Genomic DNA, 11,098 nt, shown 5'->3' with positions numbered 1-11,098 from the left:
GCGAGGCTAACCGAAGGCCGACCTTCAATGCGATATGGCTAATCCATCAAAATATATAGCCGAAAACAACGCGCCACAACAATTCTAAACATACACCAAAAACCAAACCGAACCGAACCAAACCGAGAAACCCAAAACCCCCCGAGAGTTTCAACCTTGTAAGAGCATTTCTTCTGTGTCCTTGGAACAGGCTTCTTGTCTCTGGTCTCTGCACAAGGTCAACTGTCTGGTCAACCAACAAGGAGCCGAAGAGTATATTGTAGGTTGTGTGGACTCTCAGTTTTCCCATTCCCGTTCCAGGTGATTAGAGAACAAGTCGAGAAGTCAAACTTCTGTTGCAATGTTCTACCAAAAGGGGGAGTTGTCATATGGCTGTCTGCTCTTCCACTAAAAGTGTAAAATCTCAGCTCATAATTGCAAATAATCTGTGAGGATGAAGCGCAACTAAAACGCTGACTGACTTGGTGTCCTACGGGGCACGGGGGGCGTTGTCTGCCTTCAGGTAGGGTTTCTGTACTGCTGCTGCTTCTGCTGCTAATCAGTCACAATCGAAATTTATATGGTCGGCAATCATTTGGCATCATTTGCAACTTTGCGTCGTCTCACTCTGCATCGGCCGCTCACTCCCAAAACAGTTGTCACCGGGTTCCTGGTTGCGAATTCGCCACGCTGTGTCCTGTCAGCAGCTACACGATCGGCCATCTCCTGGCCAGGGGTCACTTTTGGCCCGGTTCTGTTCTGTTCTGTTCAGCTCTGTTCCTCCGTGACTGCGCTGCATGAGATTTTCGCCTGTTGTTGTCTCGCGCACACACACAGGGTGTGAAAATTGCTTCCAAATAAAAATTTGCAACACTCCGAGTCCACTGTCCGTTCCCGATGGGCCTGTGTTTATGGGCCTCCTGTTTCACTGCTTGAAAATTGCTTGTTTCCCCTGTTATCCCCGTTTGTTTCCCTCTCTCACTGTGTGTTTTTTCCAACAGCTAATGCGCCGTGCCAAAATGCTACGCTTCGACTCGTCCTGGGCCGTGATCATTGCTCCGATCATGGGCAGCTCGCGATCTCTGGTCCTCCCATGTCCTCTGATCCGATCTGAGACCCTTCAGCTGAGCGTGTCGTGTCCTTTGTTGACTTCAGAATGTTGGACACTTGCTGTGTCTGCCCCGGACACTTTATTGCACTCGATTTTATGCTTAAACTCTGTGCATAGATCACGGCAGATGATCGTCCATCAAGCGATATTGATCGAGACCTGATGGCCCTAATAGCCATGACATGAGACTATTAACTCGAGGCATTTGTACTGCAAGTTCTTATAGAGGATCAGCAAGAGCGTTGATAAGGAGTGATCTCACAGGGAAGTGCTTGATGTAGGATAAAAGATCACCTTAAATACAAGTGCAACTAAATCTTGTTCAATACCAAAGGGTGCTCCAAACAAAACGTAGAAACAATCAGCTGAATATCTTCAGAGACCGTCTTTCTGGGCTGCAATCTGTTGGCCATAACCACTAGCAATGGCCAAGAAACTTTGCGTGTGCTTTCCCACTCCCACAGTGCCTTCTCTTTTGTGCTACGATTCTGATGCGGGCATCGTGTGGCTTGTGGCTCCGTCTGTGGCCTGCCATTGATGACTCCACATAATTTGCTTTGGCCACTTCCAAGAAGCAGAAAGAAGGAGGAAAAAAGAGATGAGAGATGTACCAGTTCGAACACATAGGTAAGATTTGAAAATAAGCCATAATCAACGCCATCATCATCAGCATCGGCAGCAGTCAGCGTCAGAGCCAGAGCCAGAGTCTCAGCAGATATTGTGGATCTCACAGCGATGATGGTGGTCGAGTATGGACCATCAGCCAATAAGGTAAGAGGTTGGGCTGTTCTCCTTCTCCTCTCACCTTTGTGAAAACAACAGTTACCACTAACCACTGCTTGCCGCTCGAGGCGTTAATATTTTCTGGCCAACTCTTGTGCCGCTCCACGTTCCCTTTCCCAAAATCGCTGGCTTCGTGTTGCGTGTCTTTCTCTTTCTGGCTCACTCATGGGGAGGTCCATTTTGTTGTTAACTTCCCTACTAAACAATAAATTTTGTTGGCTTCGACATGGTTCACGCACTTTAAGCCAAAATATGCCACTAATAACTACCGAAAATGGTTGTCGGACCCAAAAATTCAGGCCCGGGCCTTTACAAACCTCGCTGGTAGACCTCTCAGACCCGACTCGATTCGAAAAAGTTGAGAAAAATGGGCGTTTAGTTACGCTTTGATGACAGTGTAGAATTTCGGGGCTCCGACAATTTATATTTCCCGTTCCCGTTCACCCGCGAGTAAAAAAAAGAGAGAAGAAAAAACCCTAACAGAAATTACTACTATGAGCGAGCATTTTTTTGTTGGTCTCTTTTGGTCTGCTCAGGTTAAGTGCCCCTAAAATGTTGGAAATTATAGAGACCCCGAGAGCCCGAGCCTAGTGTTAGGTGTTAAAGTTCTCCTTATCTCGACTTAATAACAATTAAAAAACAGCCGGTGGAATGCATAATGCATTATCATTATGAGCCACGGTGGTCCGCGCTCCGGAAGTGCGATCGGTCGAGCAGCAGCCATCGAGGAGAGACTATGGATAGTGGCAGTATGGCGGAAGAGAAGGGGACTCACTGGAGCGTATGGTGGTGGCATGTGCAAAACATGATGGTGAGTGGTTTTTCGGTGGTGCTGCTACACTTTTTCGGTGGTAAGAGGAAGCCATTTTAGTGCTGACATGTTGGTAACAAGGCTTCGTAATGGGAATTATATTAATGGAGAAAATGAACACGGAAATGGGATCCATTGATACGCTCTTCAAGCTATTTTCCAGCTATCAAAGCTGTACAAAATCACTGCCTTTGAGTTAATTGGCTGAGTAAGTAAAATCAATGCTGATTAAACGCACTTCTTTTTGTACAGAAACTGTGTCTGGGCTCCCTGCCCAACTGTCAACTGACAACTCTTCAGCCGATACACGCCCCTAGTCATTTTTTTGCCACACGTTGGATGGCCCTCATTCTCAGTCAAAAGACAGGGCTTGGCTGCTCCTAGGCCGCCTCACTTGGGCGTGTCAGGTAGCCATCAACTACCATTAGCCTTCAGCTAAGCTTGGGGTTTCTTTTTTGTTTTGTTGACGTTATTGGCGCCATTTTGGAGGCAATTAATTTGAATTTTTCCTGGCGTTAATTGCACAATGACAAAGCTGTCGTCGCCTGTCGCCCATCGCCCATCAGTAGCCAGCCACCGCCTCGTCTTCATTATTTGCTGTTCAAACAGCCAACAGCCCACAGCCAAAGACAACTTGCTACCGCAAGTGTGGTGGCTGCTGCTACTTTTGCTTTTTCTTTTGCCTCTTTGACCCGCCACAAAAGCACACAAAAGCGAGAGATCTTAGTAGCAGAATCCAAAATACAAAGCACAAAAAAACAACACTAAATAGCAAACAACAACAAAAAACAAGTTGGCCAAAAGCCACTCAGCCACTTGGCTTGGCTTGTCTTGTGGCCTGGTCGCCGTGGCTTTTGGTCGCAGCTACTACTTGCAGCTGCTGTGTTTGTCTATTTGTTTATGGCCTTAAGCTGCTCGGCGGTCCGCCTGTCAATAGCTGTGGGAAAAGCCAACAAAACTTGATGCGCAAAGCCACCGAAGAAGCGAGAAGAAGCGGAATCGAGATTATTGAAGATCATTGGCGTTAAATGGCGATCGCAAGTGGGTGGCTCTTGTTCCAGATGATCATTCTGGCCATTGAATTTGAATGGAGTTTGTTCAGAAGATGATCCAGCTACCATAAAGAACATTTCATTTGTATTGGAGATCCTTGACACATCATGAAAGAAGATCACTCTCATGATGCAGGGAGAAAGCATTCCTAATTGGTTGTTCTTTTGGCGATCGTTAAAACATTCTATAAGATTATTGTTTCCTCCCTATTGAGGATCCCCATTGATCCATTAATATTCAAAGCGATTTAACGATTCAAATCACCCCTCGAGAACTTCCACTTCCCACCCGATTTCAACACCTCGCGATCCTTTCGCACGATTATCATCATCATCACGTAGCCGACCACCCAAAATGGAACACTCACTTCCTGGAAATGCAGACTTTGTTCGCTCTATATGACTAATTAATATGTGGCCTTTTTGGCACAATTGTTTAGCTACCGATCGCTGAGGATTTCCAGGAAGATTACACAAATAATTAAGTTGTTTAAGGGTTCATTATTTTTCACGGCTTTTGTCGGCCTCGACTGACCTTTTGTTGCGGCACAAGTCACACGTAGATGGACCCACACACAGCCAGAGCGGGACAGGGAGACAAACAGATTCGGCTACAGATACAGATACAGGAGGGTAACAGCTGGCCACTAAAATCAATTTTGTTGCGGGCCGTGAGGATCACATCGGATCCTTCAGCCATAGCGAATGGGGCCTGCCGGGATGGTATGGAATGGGATGGATGATTCCGAACGCTTTGTTGTTGATGATAGGAGACAGAGCGATGTCGTACGTGGCACGATTTGTGGCGGCACCGGGTCAAAGGGCAGCTGAAGCGAAGCGGAGGCGTCACCAGGTCGCGACGCAGTCTTGGCGCCAAAAAGAATGCCCTCAAGTCGGAATATGCCCACTCCCACACGATCCCATTGGATTCGCACTTCATAAAATGCATAATCTAATGGGGGCCCGGCCTCCCACGAAAATTGGATTATTAGGTAAAGTTTTGTTTTGGGAGAACAGGAAATGCCGCGACACCAAAGAGGCGCCCCGATCTACTTGGTATTCGATTTTCTATTTCTCCATAGTCTGACGCAATAATTAAGTCATTTAAATTATTAGATGACAGCCTCAAAAACATGCACACACACACACTCCACAATCCACACTCCAAGAGCCAGTCGAGACTTGTGCCGCCGCCGCCGCCACTGCCGCTGCTGGCTCATTGATGATTTTCCTCAACTATTTTTGGTATTTTCTCGGTCGCTCGCCAAATCCTCGAGAGAGTTTCGTTTCGTGTCGGAGTGGTGTGGTGCATGTTTTTTTGTTGTTTATATTTGAATTGATTCAGGTTTTTCACACATTCCTTGGCGTTTTTCCCGATGCCGATGCCGATGCCGAACGGATCCACCCCGAACAACTTTTGGTCAGCAGTTAATAAGTTTCCACATTTTATGCAAGTGTCGTCTTAATGGTCTTTCGTTGCTGTTGTTTTTGTCCATTGTCGCCATTGAGTAGTTTGGGAAATTTACACGCTTAAGTGGTTGGCACAGATGAAGTCAGTGGGTTAGGGATGCGATAAGATGGGAATGTAAGTGGAAATACTCACGTACACGTGCCGTGCCTTGATCAAGGACTTTCGGCTTGTTTTTCTAGGGTACATTGACTTTTGCATGTTGTTGATGTCTGTCTATCCAATCTCTAAGTAGGTCTTGGGCCTGGCTCTTCACTAAGCCGCTGTTTGGTTATTCTCTTCCTGTTTTTCCCCATTAATCTGTTATTTAAAGTGGACATGTCGTGTGTTCTGTCTAATAGCTAGAGAATGTGACTACGTGTGTGATTTGGAATATTCGAATTACGTTTATTCATTGAGACTTTTCTGTCATAAACCCATTCTGCAAATGCTAACTGATCTCCAATTGATTTACTCAATATCCTGTGTAGCTAATGCTAATCCCTCTCGAAAGGTTTCCCATGAGAAGAGTCAACAAAGTGCAGCATTAGCCAAAAACATTCCCAGTCCCAAGGCGAAAGACAACTGCCTGAGAGAGTGCTGGATTCTGTGTGTGTCTTTGGGTAATTCCACAGGACAACTTGGCCGGAAAGAGAGAGATACGAGATACGAGTATGTGGCACACATCCTGCAGCTCCTTTTGCTCCCTTCTCGATTACTTTCCTTCCACTCAATGAAAGTTGCGATGAGTGTCGGCACTTTCTCTGTGAGCAGCAACTTTTGGGTTCATAAAAAGATTAAAATTTGGGTGGCATTTTTCGTAGGAAAGATAAGGCCAAAAGGGAATCGGAATCGGAATCGGGTTTGGCTCTCTACCCTTGCCGCCGCCACGACCTCACCCATTGACCAAGCGCGCTCTTCCAGAGCACACCCGAAAGAAAAGATGAAGACATAAAGCGTGGCTAATCGAACATTTCGAGCAGCCTCAAGTCAGAGAGCCAGAGTCAGATTCGTGCAGGGAGAGGGAGGGAGAGAGACACAGTCAGATCGAGTCGAGTCGAGTCAGAGTCAGATTCACACCGGCGATAAGCGGCCTAACCAATATCTACAGGTGATAATTATATAATTTGTGACGGATGGACAAGCACATAAAAATGTTTCACTACAGAATATTTCACATAGATACTTTTTATAGTCACTTGTACCGCTCTTCGCTCTCGCTCCCCCTCCCTGTTTGTTGTCCGAATGCCTTTTGTCTTTGGGCCTCTATTTCTTTGTTTGCTGATGGCATGAGGTTCGTAGTAGGTGTGGCACAGGGCTGCCTGCCCATGGGAAAGTGTCGGCAAAAGAGTGAAAATTGTAGCACTGGGTGGGCCGTGGGAGTTTTGCAAACACACACACACACACAAACACACACACTCACACACACTTAGAGATACTCAGAGGGAACTCTGAGAATTCCCTGGGCTTTAAGCTTTGGATCCTCGCCTTGACTCGCCTTTTGTTCGTGCTTAATTGTCGTCTCGGGGAATTGTTGGTTGAGTCTTCGCGGATTCCGTAAATTTCGCATTCGTTCCAAGACACAGCTATGGGCTATTCGTCATTCGCTTGTCTGTCTGACCATCATCATCATGATGATCCTCCCTGCCTGATCATGATCTTGGTTTGGTTGATTTTTTTGAGATTTAGCAAAAATTACCTTTTGCCAGAGACTGGGGCCTGTCTTTTGGTCTTCTGCGTTCCTTGGACAGCATTTCACAGTTTTTGCTTCCAATATTAATTTCGAAAACGTTTTAAATGGCTAAGACGGAGGCCATAACTTTAAATATGTCACGATGCGAACCAGAACCCCGCCAGAAAAAACCAATCTCTCGAAAGTCCAAAAAATCCTTTTTCCCGAACGACGACAGTTTCGCATCGGCGAAAGCCGCAAAAAACTTGCACAAAAAATTGCTGTCTCTTGCTGCTGCTGCTTTTTGGCATTTTTGTGTACGCATTTCATTGGAGTTTGGAGTGAAGTGGGCCTTTTTTCGCTTGGGTTGTTGTCTTAGGGCGTAGCGTGCAATTCTCCGGAGACATTTTTGTCTTGGGCAGCACAAAAAACTAGAACCAAGTCGGAGATTTATTTCTTTCGTTAAGGATTTCTTTTTCTTGCAAAAGGGTTTTGCATTGCAGATCCTCTCCCAACGATTCGTCATTATCTTTATACCAAATACCCGATACCAACTCCAATTCCAAATCCAGATCTCATCATTGATGCCCTGTCACGTCAGTCGGTGTCTGGTATGGGGTTTCTCCTGCTCCTCCTGCATCGTTCGATCCTTTAAGCAGTCAACTCTCGTCATGGCATCGTGGCAAATGTTTAACATTTGTACGCCTGTTTTTTCCATTTATATTCGCTCTTTTTTTGTTTGTTTTTAGACATTTTTTACTTCTCCAGGGAACAGCGAAAAAACTTTTCTTTTGTTTCTTCTCTCTGGGCATTTTGAGCAATAATAAAGAAATATTTTTAATAAGCTTTCATTCATTTTTAACGAGGGTTCAAAATTGTGTAGCGACAATCGCATATTCTTTTTTTTTTTGCTAGCGATTGATTTGATTCATCTAATGGATTTTTCGGTGTATGGATGCCTCGAAATGGACCCCTGGGATCCCCACTTGAATGATCTGTACATTCAATCAATTTGCAATTAGAATGATGAGTAAAACGCGTCAATTTCTGGAAGCCATAAGTAGTCCCTGGTGCTGGAATGTTCAGTGAATCATTGGGAGTTTATGAAGTACAAATACTTATTCCTGTAGCAAAGTTCTCTTCTACATTTTTTGCCCATTCGATTACTTAATCTTGTGCCGCGGGAAACACTCTCTTTGGCAGCAGCTGGAACTCAAACTCAAAGTCAATAACCGACCCTCAATTTAATTTGCAGAGAGTTTATCTTAAGGGGAGTGAGTGAATTGGAATGGGATTGTATCTGCAATGGGGAATGGAGCAAATGGAGCTGCTGGGCAATCTGAAAATTGCAGACTTTGAGGCAGACGCACACGGGCCATTAGGCCCGACATTATCATACACGTTTCCAGGCATTTTGCAAAACATTTCGAAATGGAAAATCGAAATGAAAATTGACATTGAAATGGAGTCTAGAGAGTGTTGTGTGTGTGTGTGTGTGTGTGTGTGTGTGCATGGGGGCCATCTGTTCCTCCTCCCATCTGTTCAGCTTAATTGACTCTTTCCACATGCAAAAAGCATTAATGAGGAAGTTGGGCGAGGTTATGGATGATAAGACAGATGGATGGAGGAATGATCCAAGAGAATGGATTGCTGAGGCAGGCCACTTGTGGCGCAAATCGTTTAAATAACATTTGCAATTGGTTTGGTCGGTGGATGGGCCACCCTCATCGATGAAGGACCCGAAGGATGTGCCGCTCCCATGGCGAGAGCGGAATCACCGACAAAGGAACTAACTGTTCATCGCACACGTTGCAGAAGATGAAGAGGAGGACACAACGACTGACTGACTGACAGAGGCGTTTGTATGCCAGCAACTGACAGCTAAAGAATGTCCCAAAATCCTAGTCGAAACACTGCGATAAGGAGGCATAGACCCTCTCTCTCTCTCCCTCTCTCTCCCCTCTGCGTGTGTGTGTTTGTGAAAGTAAATGCTCGTCAGCTGCGGCAGGGCAGGAAACACAACAACACACAGCCCACGGACACGGACACGGACAGAGAGCATCACCCAAAAAATAAAGAAACAGAAGAGAAAACCAAATACCTCTCTATGAAGTAGAGAAATACAAGTTAATAATGTCTTCATTATTGTTGAAGCGTAACTAACGCGGTTTACACATATTAGCCAGCTCGCTGGGAAAGGTGAAAGACAGCGTTGAAAATTGCCATCTAGGTGGGCCCAAACTCTCAGTCCCCGAGCGATCAATGAGCACAGCCCAGCCTCAGCCAGATCCACAATTGTGCGATCATCTTCCATTCTCACTCTCTGCTCGTCTCTCTGCCTGTCCGATGGTCTGTCCATTCCTCACTCTCTGCATCTGTGGGTCTCCGTCCCCGTATCGCTGCTGTGATAAGGCGTCCGGCCCCTGCCGGTTGACATGACACAATTTTTATTCAAATGGCCAGCAACATGAGGCTGCATTATCGCTGCTGGGAATGTCGCACAAGAAGCCAAAAGAAGGCTACCAAGTGGTACAGTGGTGCAAGAAACGATAAGAAATTCAGTGGTAAAAGAAACACTTTGAAACGAGAAGAAATAAAAGGCTAAAAAACATCTTTCTGTTATTTTTACAGCATAAATTGTAATCAAAATATTCCTCATGGTGATCCCATTCTTCAGTTATTTTCACACCGCTTTTCTTTTGATTTTGAACCACTGTAGTAGCTCTGCACTTGGGCTCCCCTGGCGAGCATAACTTTATCACTTCATTTGCTGCCGCTCCGCTGCAGTTTGACCATCACTTCAGTGCTTCCACTTCTTTGATTTTGTCTCCCTTCATCGAATCTTCATACTCCCCTGCCACATATCCACGTCCACCGACCGACAGACCGACCGCATGCCGCGTGTGGCAGTAGCCAGAGACAAGACCAGAGAGTCCGCTCGTCATCATCAACATATGCACAAGTCTATGTCGGACCAACCGCACAGCAGCCCAACAAAACAGGCGGCCAGGCGACCACCCAGATCCAGCTCCCGTAGCCAAGCCAGAGACCTGGGATTGTATGGACCGCTCGTATGGGAATGGCAATGGAACTGAGACTGGGACTGAGACTGGGACGGAGACTGCCCGTTGCGTATGGCATTCTTTGAGCTGTCGTCGCCCCTGACTAGAGATAAATGGGAAGAGTGTCTTTGGGTGTCTCTCTATCCATCTCTCTCTCGGTCGTAGTACTCGCAAATTGGCAGCTGGTCGTCAAGTGCTTCCGTTTGCTTTCCCTTTCCCTTTCCCCAGACTCGATCAGCAGTGTGGACCCATTGGTCATTTGGCAGTTCCGGCGCCGCATATGCCACAAAAAGTTACAAATGGAGGGGAAGGGAAGGGAGAAGGCGATCCCCGGCCCAAATTGATATTAACAACTAAATGGCCTTAACTGATATCTCTGTCGCTCAATGGGAATATATTACGAATTACGAATAAATACTATCTGCTGGATGCAATGCGGAACAGTTGGGCAGCTGGCTGTGGGATGGCTGGGCTGCGCTGGTATCGGGCTGGTATCCGGCGAGATGTGGGACAAAGTAATGCGGGATAAGTCGAGCACATTTAGTGGGTTTTACGAGGAGAGCATAAAACGAGAGCAAACGACTAAAAGGCTCAGCCTGTCGTCGTTGTCCGTTCGTTACCCGATAAGATTAAAAACAATTTTATTGCAGCTCTTTAGTTTGGTGGACTCCACGCTTGGCTGCTTCGAGTCTTTCTCCACTCCACTCCACTCTACTCCACTCTCCACTCTCCTGAGAGCCTGTAATTTAATTAATTTAATTTTTATTCAAAAAAATGCCTTTTGATAAGCGCAGACAAAGTTGGCCTCTGGCCGGACGGCCGAACCGGGCTCCCACATTCCTGTTGGGGTTTCTTGCCTCGGAATGAGGGAATGATTGTGGCTTAAATCGATTAATGCTCCTAATCAGCAACCAGCATCTCTGCTCCAGCCACAATGGTGCTGTGGGATCTCTTTGGCTTTGGCTTTGACTCTGACTTTGACTCTGACTCGGGGCTTCATTCATTCCTCTCGCTCTCTCGCTTGCTCATTGATTCATTAAAGATTTTTATTAAAAGGTTTTAATACTCACATTAACTCCACACGATCTCACACACAGCCAGACAGAGAGACAGACAGACAGACACACTCCTCCTTGGATGGATGGATGGATCATTCGTGTTTCCATTGGTCAAGTTTTAAT

The sequence above is a fragment of the Drosophila subobscura genome, chromosome U (assembly GCF_008121235.1).
Source record: "Drosophila subobscura isolate 14011-0131.10 chromosome U, UCBerk_Dsub_1.0, whole genome shotgun sequence".
Taxonomy (NCBI): Eukaryota; Metazoa; Arthropoda; class Insecta; order Diptera; family Drosophilidae; genus Drosophila; species Drosophila subobscura.
Note: the sequence above shows the minus strand (reverse complement) of the source record.